Raw genomic sequence first — 15,512 nt, 5'->3', positions numbered from 1 at the left:
CACTTAAACATTTTTTTAGGGGAATACAATTTTATTTACATGAAGAATGAAAATAATACTTAGGAAAATTATCCAATGAGTGTTAATTGTAAGATAATCTACTGTTATAGATACCAAATACTATGACATGGTCAACACATTTCAAAATAGAACCCCCTAACTCTCAATCAAGACACTTCTTTGTGTATGGTATACTGAAGGGTCCTTTTCAAGGACAAGATTTACTTTTGTCTTTTCATTTGTAGTATAGATGCTAATATGATTTTTAAGAAAACTTTAAGTCAAAAAAATTTCTGATACCTGTAGTAAGTGGGGAAAAAACTTACTAAGCCAAAAAATAAAACAACAACAAAAAACAGTTGTTCCAGATGATTACATTCCCTGGCCCTGTTAGGCAAGTGTTTATTATTTTAAACAATTCTAGCAGTTAAATAGGGAAGATACAGGATTTTTCAAAATGATCTAGGGAATAGACTTAGGAAGTGGTTGATTCTGGTGGTATTTCACATGTATCTATTTTTTCATATATTTGGTTTTGCTTTATTGTATCTTTATTTATCATAAATTCATTAGCTTTTGGTTACTCAATTCTATTTTTTAAGGAATTATTTTTCTCAGTGGGCTTTTATACTTCCTCTCTCAAGTGGCCAATTTTGTATTTTAAGTAACAGACAGAGTAAGGACCAAAATACTTAATGCTCCTCAAATATACCCCAGAAATTGGCATACTATTTCAAATGTGTGTGTGTGTGTGTGTGTGTGTGTGTGTGTGTGTGTGTGTATGTGAGAGAGAGAGAGAGAGAGACAGAGAGAGAGAGACAGAGAGACAGAGAGAGACAGAGACAGAGAAACAGAGATAATGGTGCTTGGGATATAGCCAAGCTCTGGAGACAAATGGCAGATTGTTAATTGACACTATCTGAACCCAAAACTGGTTCAAGGACTATGCAAAGAGACAATTGGTGGAGCACCTAGGTGACTGTTTGTAGAGTCAGTAAAAAAAAAGAATTCAAATCTGCCTTCAGAAAATTACTGGCTGTATGCACTAAAGAAATCACTTAACCTGCTTTGTTTTGTGTTGTGTTGTGTTGTTTGTAAGTTCCCTCATCTGTAAAATGGGGATAATAATAACATACACACACACACACACACACACATATACATAATTATAAAGTTATCTTGCTGCACAAGAAAAATTGGATTTAGAAATAAGGTAAAAATAACCTGAGAAGGAAAACAAAAATGTAAGCAGACAGTAACAGAAGGCATGAAAATGTTTGTTGTGGTCCACACTCATTTGCCATAGTTCTCTCTCTGAGTGTAGCTGACTTTTGTCATTACTAAACAATTGAAACTGGTTTGAATCATCTCATTGCTGAAAAGAGCCACATCCATCATAACTGATCATCTTATAACCTTGTTATTGCTGTGTCTAAAAATCTCTTGATTCTTCTCATTTCACTCAGCATCAGTTCATGTAAGTCTCTCCAGGCCTTTCAGAAATCATTTTGCTAATTTTTTCTTACAAAATAATAACATTTCACAATATTCATAATTGTAGGATTCTGTCTTTTGATCCAGTGTGCTATGCATCTAAGCTTTATGGGATAGTTCATTCCATTCACATTTACATTAAAAACTACTAATTCTGTATTTCTTGCCATCTTATTATTTCCAGATTCTACTTTTCTCTTTCCTTTCCCCCTTACTCTCCTCCCCAGTATTAAATTTATGAGCACCACTTTTCTCAAACAGCTCTCCCTCTTTAGAATCCTTCCCTCCCCCTTTCTTATATCTTTCCCTTCCATTTCTGTATTCCCTTCTATTTAGCCTACCCCTTTCTTTTTTCCTTTTCCTCTTCCACTTTTCAGTGAGGTAAGAGAAGTTCCTCTGTAAACCAAATATGTCTAATATTTTCTCTTTGAGCCAAATCTGATGAGAGTAAGATTCACACAATGTTCCTCCCCAACTCTTAACTCTCTCAAATATGATAGATTTCCTTTGCCTCTTTGTGAAATGTAATTTCCCTCTTTTTACTTCCACTTTTCCGTTTTTATATGTCTAATCCCCTTTCCACTTCTAATTCCTTTTTTTTATTGGAACAATAAAATCAAATTGTACATGAACTCTTTATATATGCCCGTAACAGAAATACAATTCTCAACTATTTGTTTTATCTTTTATGCTTCTCTTGAGTCCTATATTTGAAGGTCATTTTTTTGTTTGTTTGTTTAGCTCTGGTTTTTTCATTAGAAATGAATAGAATTCATCTGTTTCATTGAATGCCTAACTTCTTCTCTAGAAGAAAATCTCAGTTTGATTGGGTAAATTATTCTTGGCTGGATTCTAAGTTCCTTTGCCTTTTGGAATATCAGATTCTAGGCACTTTGATCCTTTAATGTGGAAGCTGCTAAATTCTGGGAGATCCTTATTGTGGCTCCTCAGTATCTGGATTGTTTTTTTCTGATGGCTTGTAATATTTTTTCCCCTTAATCTGATAGTTATGACATTTAGCTACAATATTCCTTTGAGGTTTTTTTTTTTTTTTTGGTGGGGGGGGAGAGGAAGGGGTCTCTTTCAGAAGGTATTCAAGGAATTCTTTCAATCCTATTTTGCCTTCTGATTCTATTACAGCTAGATTGCTGTCTTTGATGATTTCCTGAAAAATAATGTTTATACTCTTTTTTTCATTATGATTTTCAGGGAGCTCAATAATTCTTAGATTATCTATCCTGAATCTATTTTTCAGTTCTGTTGTTTTTCCAAGTAGATATTTAACGTTTTTCTATTTTTTTCTTTTTTGGGTTTTACTTGACTGATTCTTGATGTCTCACTGAATCATTCTTTTCCATTTGTTCGTTTCCTTTTTTAAACTTATTTTTGTATATGTCCAATCGAGTTTTTAAATGAGTTGTTTCATTCTATGGAATTTTTTTTCAATTCACAAAAATTTTTAAAGAGTTATTTTCTTTTTCCAATTCACAAATCCTGCTTTCCTAGGAATTCTTTATATTTTCCTTTCACAAATTTGGTTTCCCTAGGAGTTCTTTACCTTTTCCATTTCACATTTCAGGAAATTGTTTTCTTTTTTAAATCTTTCTTTTAATGAGTTATATGCCTTTCCCATACTCTCTTACAAAGCTTCCCTTTTCTTTCCTTTCCCCATTTTTCTTTTAGCTCTTTTTTAAGATTCTTTTAAAAATTTTCTTCTGGAAGAGCCTTGTGTGGTGGGGACCAGATTACAGCCTCATTTGGGGTATTATCTGGAGATTGTCTGCTATTAATCTCCTCATGTTGGAAATCTGTTCTTTTTCAGTATAGAAGCTTTCTATAATTAGAGTTCCCTTTGCTTTTTTAGTCATTTTTTAAACATTTGGAGTCCACCGTTAGGGCAAGGAGGTTTCAAGCTTCCTCTATAGAACAGGTATGGACAGTGACTGTCCTGTGAACAGGATGTGAAAAGACTTCAGGGAGTAGCTGTGCTGCAAAAGAGCAACTGCCCTGGAAAGAGTGGCCATGCTAGGGAAGAGGGACTATCCTGGGAAGAACAGCTGTGCTGTAATTGTCCTGAATCACTCTCAGTGCTGGGTGGGTGTGGCCAGGTCCTGTGAAACTCTGGCATTTTGGGGTACACTGTATATTTTGTGTTAGTGTAACTTCTTTGCTGATTGACTGCTTTGCAACCAAAGCAGAGCAGCTGACACTGTGGTAGAGTTTTCCATGCAAATTCTCTGCACACAGAGACTGCACCCTACCCCTGGTCTGCTCAGTTTGAGCTGGCTTCCATGTTTTGCCTGCCTGCACTAGCCTCCTCTCACTCGATCAAAACAGACTTTTTCTGGTGATCTTCCAAATCATCTTCTGCTGATAATTTTTGGATTCCACAGTGAAGCCTTTTTTTTAGAGGCTGAAATTTGTAATCTGTAATGAGGATAGTAGGGATCTCAGAATGAAGCATGTGTCCTCTCTGCCATCTTGGATCCACCCCTTGAAGGTTAATCTTAAATCTTGAAAGTTATACAAAACAAATTTTAGCATGGCCAAATAAGCTAGCAAGGTAAAGAGTAAAGAACACATGATAGAGTTTGAGTCTGTTAAAGTTTGCTCTAGCTAAGTTTAAAAAGTAATGTTACCTATGTTTGCCAAAAGATGAATTTCTAAAGAATATCTTCTGACTTATGCTATATAATGACAAACATTTTAGTTTTTCATGTATGGAGAAGAAAAGTTCACAGAGTTGTAGTATACAGCAGAATCTCTTGATTTTTAGGGATCTTTTTGCTGTTAAGGGGGAGCTATATAATGCAGTAGAACATAAAATCTGAAGTCAAGAAGACTCAACTTTCTGAGTTTAAATCTGGCCTCAGACATTTAGTAGTTGTATAACTCTTGGTAAGTCACTTAATTCTGTATGTCTTGGTTTTCTCTTCTGCAAAATGATGTGCAGAAGGAAATAGCAAACCATTCCATCATCTCTGCCACAAACTCCAAATAGGATCATGAAGAATTTGGCAGAACTAAAAAATGACCGAACACCACCAATTTTGTAATTGACTCTATGAGGCAAATCCCCTTTACCTTTCTCAAAGAGTAGTTAATGTTTGGACTTCAAAACATATCAAGATATGAATATATCTTGTATCATTTCTTTGTATTTTCAAATGAATTAAAATATTCACAGTTAAAATAGAATAGACCAACAACTAAGGTAATTGTTTTTCAATTTTTTGAGACATTTATTATTCCCAAATCTTGAATGTTAATTGTAATTATTGTAATTACAGAGTTCATTTATTTCTATAGTGCTGTACATCTAATTAAAACAGAGAATATACATTTCTATGTAAGTAATTGTCATTCTATTATTGTTCTAGTGTATATATTGTTTCAAAACAATTAGGGCAAATTATAATTTTAAATACTATAGATGACATTTCTCATTCCCTTTAATTTATTCAACAAACATTTCTTAAGAATCCATTATGCATGGTTCCTTGTTCATAACTGAAAACGACTAAACATTAGCATATAAATGGCTACTGATGTTCTTTCTTAATTACTAAATTATAAATTTTATGAATTAATTTAAAACTTTATTTAATCTAATATTGAGTATTTTTCAGATAATATCTCCAATCTATAAGATAGTTCTTTCCCTTGATTTTAAATATGATATTAAAATGATGGTTACTTACTTGACTTAATACTTACCTAAAGAAATGGAAAGATTGAGGAATATAAACAGCCAATCAGGGAATGGAGTTTGTCATCTTTCTTTTCTACACATCGTAGCTCTTATTGAATATATCTTTCCAAAATATTACCTATAGTGATTGAAAATATACAAATTCACTTGGTCCACTATATCTAACTGGCTTCAAAGGAAATCACTTTGAACAGCCAATTCAGGTGATTATTTGACACATGCTTGCCATCTACTCTACTACAGTCTTCTTATTAACCATTCTCTGCTTTCTACCACTTTCTTTGGCATAGTAACCATTGCTTCTGTAAAGACCATGTCACATGTCCCATTAGATCAATTCATCATTCCTTTAACTTTCCAGAGGAAAATCTTCCTTTTCTAGCCACTATTGCTCTTTGTTTATGAATTTTTTTTGATAAAATGTACATTCTTGTAGGAAAAGAATTGCATCATTTTCTTTTGTTTTCCCTCTAGTATATGGCATAATAACTGGTACTTTACAAATGATTATTGACTAATGTGATATCTTCTTCTAGCTGAATGTAATAATGATAACGGTTAAACTAGAATAGAACAGACATTAATTTGTCTTTTAAGTACTTTAATACCAAAATATTATGTTAATTATAACTATTATTATTATAATTTATTTTACAATGTCATATATGTAATTAAAAATGAGAATAGACATTTTCCCTTAAATAGGTGATATTCTATAATAATGATAATAATTAGTCTTATTGTTGTTATTATTATTGATAGAATTTCTATAGAATTTTACAATGTTCAAAGTGCTTTGAAATGTGATGTCATTTAATTCTCACTATCCTGTAAGGGAAGTGTTATTATTATCCAAATATTTCAGAATTAGCTCTTACAATAAAATAAATAGGAAGGAAGAAAAAAAAAAAACAAAGAAAAAAGAAAGTAGGAAAGAGAAGTATGCTTTCCATCCCAACTAAAATACATGAGTGCCCCACAACCAAAAAAAGTCATTTCTCTAAAAAGATAGAGACAGTTTCAAACCTCTAAAATGTGAAAAAGATTATTGATAGGTTATTGGGAAATTATCTTTCTAATCTAACAAATAGTAAGAAATTATGATATTGTAGAATATACAGAGGCCTACTAATCAAAAGCTCTGGATTACACTTTATTCCAGTTAGAAATTTCAATATTTTTATTTATATTTTTGAGAAGCTCAACAAATATTAAATTGTGAATTGGAAGTTTCCAAAACTACTTTTTTTCTTAAATTTCATTCAAGGAATAATACACAGAAAAAAGAAAAAAAAGAAGAATAAAACTACTTTAAAACCAAACAAAACTATTTTGGTCTAGTTCTCAGAGATAGTTAGATTTTTCCTGAAGTATCATATATTTGGTTTTGAATACCACATTTTAGGAGGGCTACTAAAAATGTCCACACCTGCTAAGGACAAGGAGAATGAGGAGGAGACTCAAAATAATACCAATATAAAGAATAACTACAAATGCTTTGCATTAGAGAAGAGGTTAGATATTAAAGGTGGGACATGATAGATAGTTTCAAGGAGTTAGACTTGTTCAATTAAAATATAGAAGATTGAATTTAGAACAAGGGGGTAAAAGAAGAAGCTTAATATTTTCTTTTCTGTTTCTAAAATTTAGATGTGTTTAAAAGTTGAATGTGTACTAAGCTATGTAAACCCCAATGATCTTGAATATTCTATCCCAGAACTTTTACCACATTAGGCATCAGAGATAAAGTGTTAGAGATAACATTGATTACAGAAACCCTAGTTTGGAAACCCTAGGCTTTGGGAAAAAGACAATTAAATTAAATTAAGCAGACATTTTTAAATGCCTTTTTTGTCTAAGGCCCATTTGGAGGTGTTAGAGATTCATAGAGGAAAGCTAATAAACTAACAAACAAGTCAAAATAGCTTTAGTCCTCAGGAAGAGTTACTGAGAAGGACAGCCTATGTAAATTTTAAAATAATTATTGAGAATGAGAACCAGCAACTGAACAGATTAGGAAAAGTTTCATGGAGGAAGTAGCAACTAAGAGAGGTTGAAAATAGATTAGGAAGAAGTGCATGATGGCATATGGGATTTTTTTTTTAATGTCTTGAGGCATAAAATAAAATATGGAACTTATGAAATAGATAGTATTATAGTTTGTTTGGGAAATAATGCATGAAAGGAACATACAAAAATAAATTGGAAATGTAGAATTGGAGCTATATTGTAGAAGTCTTCAGACTCTAGGATGAGGAGTTAATATTTTATACTAAAGTGTTGGAATCCTTACTAACTGCTAAGTAATTAGAGTTGATCTAATCTTACAAGAAGATGTTTTGGGCAGAACCTGAAACAAGGTACTAAGTAGAACTAAGTTCAATGAGTTCACACCTCCCTTGAAGCTCGTTGGGCCAGAGAGCACTATGGGAGAAAACCCATAATCCCTCTCTCTCGTATCCCACAATTCCTCCCTCTTGGATAAAAGAAACAGACAGAAGCTCTCGGTGAGATTTCAGTAGAGTTACGCCAGAAGCCCTCTCTCCGAGGCAAGGCAGAATATTTTCCACTTGGCTGGCTGGTGGCAGAAGTGTTCTTCAGGGAGAGGAAGAAGCTACAAGTCGAGATTTCACCGGAATGACATGAAGACTGGAGCTGGCTGGAGGCTGAAGACAGCAGAGGCAGAGGCTGTAGGACCAGACCTTTAGATTTAAAGACATTTGGAGAGAGCTCTTGGAACCAAGCAGAGAGATAGGCCTCTAAGCTAACCGGGCTTTATTGGGATAATAAAAGATCTGAACTTTTATCACCTGGCTGCGTCTTTGAGAAGAAAAAGCTCACCACATTTTGGCGCCCTGAACGTGGGACAAACAGACCCCCTCAGTGGATTTCAGTGGAAAAGCTCCGATCCTGATTCAAGTGGAAAAGCTCCGATCCTGATTCAAGTGGAAAAGCCTCTGATCCTGATCCAGTGGAAAAGACTTCAACCCAGAAATTAGAGTGAGTACAACAAAGAAATTTTGTTAAAAGAGTTAAAGTAGAATTTCAGCTAAGATGGGACAGATATTTAGAAAACAGCCTGTTTCCGTTCAAGGAAAATGTTTAGAGAGCATTGTCAAAGTTATGGAAAGCCAAGGTTTAATTATAAGTTTACAGCAAATCACTGAACTTTTACAAACTGTAAAGGACATATGTCCTTGTTTCTCTCTTGATAAGGAATTAGATCTAAATGAATGGAAATTGGTTGGAGAGGATCTTTGTCAATTCTATGATAAAAATGGGCCTAACTCAATAATTAATACATATAATGTAATACAATTGGCTATAAGAAGTTATTTAAGTGATAGAATGATGAAAAGGAAAGTACAGGAGGAAGAATTGCCAACTTTACTAGGTGAAAAGGAGGACGAATCAGATGAGAATGGAGTTAATTACAATTCTGAGTATGATACTTCACAGCAGGAGGAATTAAGTGATTCCACATCTCATGACCCTCCCCCCGCAATTAACCTTTCATGGGTGGAACAAGGGGGAGGGAGGGAGACAGAAACACAGTCAGCTTCTCCTGTAAAGCAGAATTTGACAAGATTAGAAAAAGCATTAATTAAAGCAAAAAATGAAGGAGAAGATATATCTGATTTTATAAATGCATATCCTGTGATTGAAGAGCTCACCTCCTTAGGTCAAAAAGGGAGAAGATACACTCCTTTTAATTTGGAAAAAATTAAAGATTTGAAAAAGGGTTGCACTCTTTATGGGGCTACATCATCTTATGTGAAGATGTTACTAGATAATTTGTCTTATGAAATCCTAACCCCGAATGACTGGAAATCCATAACGAAAACTTGTCTAGAACCGGGACAAAATTTATTGTGGCTTTCGGAGTTTCATGAATTATGTAGGATTCAAGCCCAACGCAATAGGCAAACAGGAGCTATTGTACAAGTTGCTTTTGACCAACTAGCTGGTGAAGGTCAGTATGCAGAGAGTTCAGAACAGATTTATTATCCCATAACAGTGTATGAGCAAATTTCTAAGGCTGCAATAAAAGCTTGGAATTCTCTCCCTGGACAGAAAGATGGAAATAATGTTTTCACAAAAATAGAGCAAGGTCCCAATGAACCTTTTGCAGATTTTGTGGGATGTTTACAAACAGCTGTAATAAGAACCATTGGAGACAATGCAGCAACAGAAATAATGACTAGACATTTGGCTAAGGAAAATGCCAATGAGATTTGCAAGAGAATTATATGGGGGCTAGACAAAAATGCTCCTTTAGAAGAAATCATTAGACGCTGTGCCACAGTGGGCACAAATGCTTATTATGCCCAGACTATGATGAACATGGAAAGACAAGGTCCTTCTTGGCAGAGGAATTCTAGAGAAACTCGTCGATGTTTTCAGTGCAGAAAAATTGGACATTTGAGAGCTCATTGTAGATATGGAGATAGAGTGAGAAGACAGGGTGAGAGAAAACCCAAAACCCCATGTCCAAAATGTAACCGAGGCTTTCATTGGGCCTCTAAATGTATATTGACCCAGAAGAATGAGAGGCAGGGCCCAGCTCTAAAGTATCAATCAAAGGACAGGTGGGCATGATAGCAGCTGAGGTCACACCCAGAGAGACTTTAGAAATTCAGAACTCTGATGTCATCAACCAACAGAAAAGCAATCAGGATTACAGTTGGGAAGAATACAGGCCTTTTAAGACAACAAGACAATATCCAATGCAAACAGCTCCAATGTAATTACCAGATGATGAGGAGAAATCCCAAAAGTGGTAAATAGAAGAGAATTAGATAGGTTAACTGCTTGGGGAAGAGGATCTGCTTATATTTCCACAGGTGGAAAAGGAATCAGATGGCTAACAATGAGACTGTCAAAAGAACTTTAAAATCTTCAGCTTTCAGTTCCTGAAAAACCAGCAAGAATCACTGGATTCCCTGAGATGAAAAATTGTTGATGAGACTTTTTGCAGTACTTCAGAGCTTACAGGAATTATTAGATTCCTGGCGCATGAACTAATGGACAATGGATTCCTTATGGACTATTTCTAGGACTTATGGACATTTGTAAATTTTCAGGTCAATTTATGTTGTTACATTACTACTTGCCTGTGTTATATTACTATGTGCTTATGTATTTTAAGCAATTGCAAGAATCATTGGATTTCTTGAGATGAAAGATTGTTGATGAGACTTTTTGCAGTAGTTAAATTTTCATGTTGATTCATGTTATTTGTTACATTACCACTAGCCTGTGTTATATTGCTGTATGCTTTTGTAAATTATGTATAATGCCTCCCATATTGATGGATTTATGTATACCATGTATATCTGTTACAAAGTTCTGGCCCATATTGATGGATTTATGTGTACCCCCTCAGAAACCCCCTATGTTTTAAAACAAAAGAAAGGGGGAGATGTTGGAATCCTTACTAACTGCTAAGTAATTAGAGTTGATCTAATCTTACAAGAAGATGTTTTGGGCAGAACCTGAAACAAGGTACTAAGTAGAACTAAGTTCAATGAGTTCACACCTCCCTTGAAGCTCGTTGGGCCAGAGAGCACTATGGGAGAAAACCCATAATCCCTCTCTCTCGTATCCCACAATTCCTCCCTCTTGGATAAAAGAAACAGACAGAAGCTCTCGGTGAGATTTCAGTAGAGTTACGCCAGAAGCCCTCTCTCCGAGGCAAGGCAGAATATTTTCCACTTGGCTGGCTGGTGGCAGAAGTGTTCTTCAGGGAGAGGAAGAAGCTACAAGTCGAGATTTCACCGGAATGACATGAAGACTGGAGCTGGCTGGAGGCTGAAGACAGCAGAGGCAGAGGCTGTAGGACCAGACCTTTAGATTTAAAGACATTTGGAGAGAGCTCTTGGAACCAAGCAGAGAGATAGGCCTCTAAGCTAACCGGGCTTTATTGGGATAATAAAAGATCTGAACTTTTATCACCTGGCTGCGTCTTTGAGAAGAAAAAGCTCACCACACTAAAGGAAATAATGAGTTATAAAATTTTTGTTATCAGAGAAGGATATAGTAAAATTTGTGGAGGATGAGGATTGGAAAGGGGTGAGAATATTAGGAGGGAGATGGATGAGGAGGCAATTATAATGGTATAAATGAGAAGTAATAAAGTGAAAATACAATGCAAATTGAAATAAAGAGAAATATGTAAAAATGTTAGGAAATGAACTTCACAAAAATCATTGGATGATAAGAGTGAAAAACAATAGAGAGTCAAAAGTAAATCCAAGATTAGGACAATGCATTATCTCTAATCACCTGCTTTATGAATACATTCATTCTGTTTCATTCTTGATAAGTGATTATGCATCAATTATACAATTTGATATATATATTTATAAATAGCCTATTAATTGCATATATGTATGTATATTCAATTTATTAATAGCCTATTAATTGCATATATATGTATATATGCAATTAATAGGCTATTTATAAATTGAAAAAAGTTCATATATGTCGTGATCTAGTTCAGATGGATCTGAATTGGTCCCTGTTCGGGCGCCAAAATGTTGGTGAGCTTTTTCTTCTCAAAACGCAGCCAGGTGATAAAAGTTCAGATCTTTTATTATCTCCAATATAGCCCGGTTAGCTTAGAGGCCTATCTCTCTGCTTGGTTCCAAGAGCTCTTGCCGCTTTGTCCTTTGCTTCTGCCTCTGCTTTCTTCAGCCTCCAGAGCCAGCACCACTCTTCATGTCATTCCGCTGAAATCTCGACTTGTAGCTTCTTCACTCTGAAGAACTTCTTTGACTGGCCCATTGAAGCTCTATTTATGCTAGTGCTCTCTGGCCCAAAGAGCTTCAAGGGAGGTGTGAACTCATTGAACTCCAATGAGTAAAGGTGTGAACACAAGCCTTGTATTAATTAGTTCTACTTAGTACCTTGTTTCAGGTTCTGCCCAAAACATCTTCTTGTAAGATTAGATCAACTCTAATTAGTTAGCAGTTAGTAAGTATTCCAACACATATATAATATTGGATCTAATGTGATTCCATATTTCCACAATATTGAGGAACATATCTTGGTGAAGACAATGGTTTTGGATTTTGAAAGCTTAACCTGGAATATACTTAGAGGATTAAGTTATATGAATGGAAAGAAGGGATGAAATTTAAATATAGTTGCAAAGAGTTAGACAGCATGTCTTGTCCAGGATTGAGTGGGAATAGTTAATCAATTTCATGATTTCCTATAAAATTAGATACCTTTAAAATAATGAGGATACATAACATTTTCTCTAAATGCTTATAGGTTGTAATGGTATCTCTGGTATGCAATATTTAACATAGTTCTGTATGATGCCTGTGGTTTGTGATTGAGCATAGTTAGACATGCATTTTAGTCCACCTAGTCATGGAATTTAAAAAATGGATATAAAAATTGACTTCTTAAGTCAAATCAATTTTCAGGAAAAAATAAAACAAAAATAAACAAACAAACCAAAACTTCCTAACTGGAAAACTGGGGCTGGGAAATCATTAGATATAGATGAGGGGGGAAAAAGGAATTGTTAATAGATATTGGCCAGGAGAAAATGAATCCAGAAATAAAAATAAAATAGACATAAATAGAAATATTTCAATAGACAAAATAATATGAACTATTTCTATCATTGATTATATTTTACTTTAGGTACATAAATGCTATTCTTTTTGGTTTATACATAGTGTTTATATTGCTCAATTATCTGATTCCTTAAAGCATTATATGGGGGTCCATATTTATATCTTTAAATTTTAATGGAATCTTGTCTGATTTTATATTCACTATTTGTTGTTATGGGCCAGAACGCTGTACTTGATAAGAATTTTTACAAGATATTAACTCAGTGGAATTGATAAAACTATAGTTATTCTAGTTTAGCATGGTGATTAATAGTTCTCTACTTCAGTACATGTACTTAGGACTTAATATAGTTCTATAAGATTGACACCCATTCTACAAGATTCACACCTATGATAATGTAATTATAAAAGAGCATATAAGCTGGGACAAACTCAGCCAGACAGATTCACTCCATTTCACATAACCATGGTGACTGTCCTGTTCCCCTACTTCCCCACTGAAACCAAGGCTGGTCTCAAGGGCCTCCAGAAAGCTAGCTGAATCCCAGGCAAGGAGACAGTAAAGAATTTGGATTTTAAGACCTAGATATTCTTGTAGTGATTAATGTGCCGAAAAGAAGTCTGGTCCAGAGATCCCCAGAAAATCAACCAAAACACTCCATCTTGGCACCCAAGATGGGGCCAGAAAACCAACTGGAACACTACAATCTATGTTCTTTATCAAATCATCTCCACCCTATCCTGAATTTTCCAAGATGAATTTAAGGTATCACTCAACTTTCTCTGTGTATTCAGTCTTCTAGTTCAGATAACATTGAGGCTCATATTTGATTCCCCATTTTTCCCAACCATATTTGGATATATTTTCATGAATCCTCTAATTATAAGACAAAGTTTTACCCTCACTATATGTAGTCCCATCTTCTCTCTCTCTCTCTCTCTCTCTCTCTCTCTCTCTCTCTCCCTCCCTATTCTCTCTCTCTCTCTCTTCTCTCTCTCTTTCTTCTCTCTCTCTCTCTCTCTCTCTCTCTCTTTCTTTCTCATCTTCTCTTACAGCAGTGTAGTGGTAAAAAATTAACAAAGAACTCTACCAAAATGCACAGCATATTTTTAAGTGTCATCTATATTAACAATTTTCTCAATCATTTCTTCTTTAGATAACCATTAGAACTGTAATATAACTCCTGATTTGTTGTTCCTTGCTGATTTGTTGTGCTTGCATTAAAGAATACTGACACTGAAAGTTTTACAATGGGCTCTCATGAGTTAGTATGAACTGGATCTGGTCAAATCTGTTATACTCTTTTAGGATGGTGAAGACAGAAGAAATTCCTTTCTAGTCCCTCTCTTTGTCTTATTTATTCCAAACACTGATCCCTGAAGAAATTAAGATTTTGAAGAGAAACTTTTCCCTTTACTCTCTGTTACAATGGAAATGCTCCATTTTCATTTTGTCTTTTCCATTTCAAATGTCTTTGCTAGGTTTTTCTGAACATGTTTTGCAATTAAATTCTTCTTTTCAACTCTATTCTTTTCCTTATGAAAATTTTGTCATCTCCTTTTCCATTAAGTATGTGTGTGTGTGTGCATGTGTGCAAAATCATACAGATTTTTGAAGAAAACACAATTTTGGTTGTAAGCTTTTATTTTTGAATTTTTTGAATAATACATTTTATCACTTTATTTTAAATAGATACTATTGCCTCTTGCATGATCATGAAAGTAGTTATTTGATATGTAAAATATCTCTATTTACTTGGAGTTTATTGTTTTGGGATTTTGATATTGATGAGAATTTTTATTGGGGAAATTTTAGGACATGAAAAGTAGTTGCTTTTTGTTTTAACTTTATCCTCTCTTCTTAATTAATCTGATTTCCCTCTATTTATATTTAAGGTTTTCTTTTTTAGTAATGATTTTTGGGAATTTTCATAATTAAATTATTATTCAATGATCTTTTTTCAATGTCAATTGTCCTAGATTTTGTATCAGTTTCTAATGGAATTTTGGGTCATAATCAGTTTCTACTACCTTCCATACATTTGGTGAGGTGTCTAGCATTGATTTTTGTTGTTGACTTATTTTCTTGGACTCCTAATACTGACTTTCATCTCTGCTGATGTGTCTAATCCTAGAGCTTTGTCAGGGATTTTGGTCAACACACTGTATTTGGATATTCTTATTTAAAGTGGTGCTTTTTTAGACTACTGGCCTTTTCATTTGAGCTCATACTAATTTACTAATATCTTTCTATGTAAATTTAGGCTGAATGAAGGGATTATGTTATCATTTTTTGGATCATTGTTTGATCTTGACATTTTTCAGATTACTGGTAAAGCATCTGGAGGAGAACTGACTTTTGTACATTTCACACCTAGCATATTATTGGTAGGTGTGAAATATAATTACCAGAAAATTTCCTCCACATATCACTACTAATTCTTCCTTCTGGATTTGAGATCTGGTTTTCAAAACATGAGGCCCACTCTTATATTCAACTTAGATAAAGGCAAAAGTCTAAAAATTCATTGTTGGAGATTAATTTCAATTCCAGATTAATAGCCTACAAGGTTATGTGTTCATTATAGGCACAAACTACAGGTTTATCTGCCAAGTTAATGCAAACGAGTTTTTTTAATCAAAGCATTTTGCCAGGATAAAAAAAGTGACAGACCTTCTGTCTATGATACAATGGGTACTTAATTAATTTAATT

This window comes from Antechinus flavipes, chromosome 1 (assembly GCF_016432865.1).
Source record: "Antechinus flavipes isolate AdamAnt ecotype Samford, QLD, Australia chromosome 1, AdamAnt_v2, whole genome shotgun sequence".
In the NCBI taxonomy this organism is placed as follows: Eukaryota; Metazoa; Chordata; class Mammalia; order Dasyuromorphia; family Dasyuridae; genus Antechinus; species Antechinus flavipes.
Note: the sequence above shows the minus strand (reverse complement) of the source record.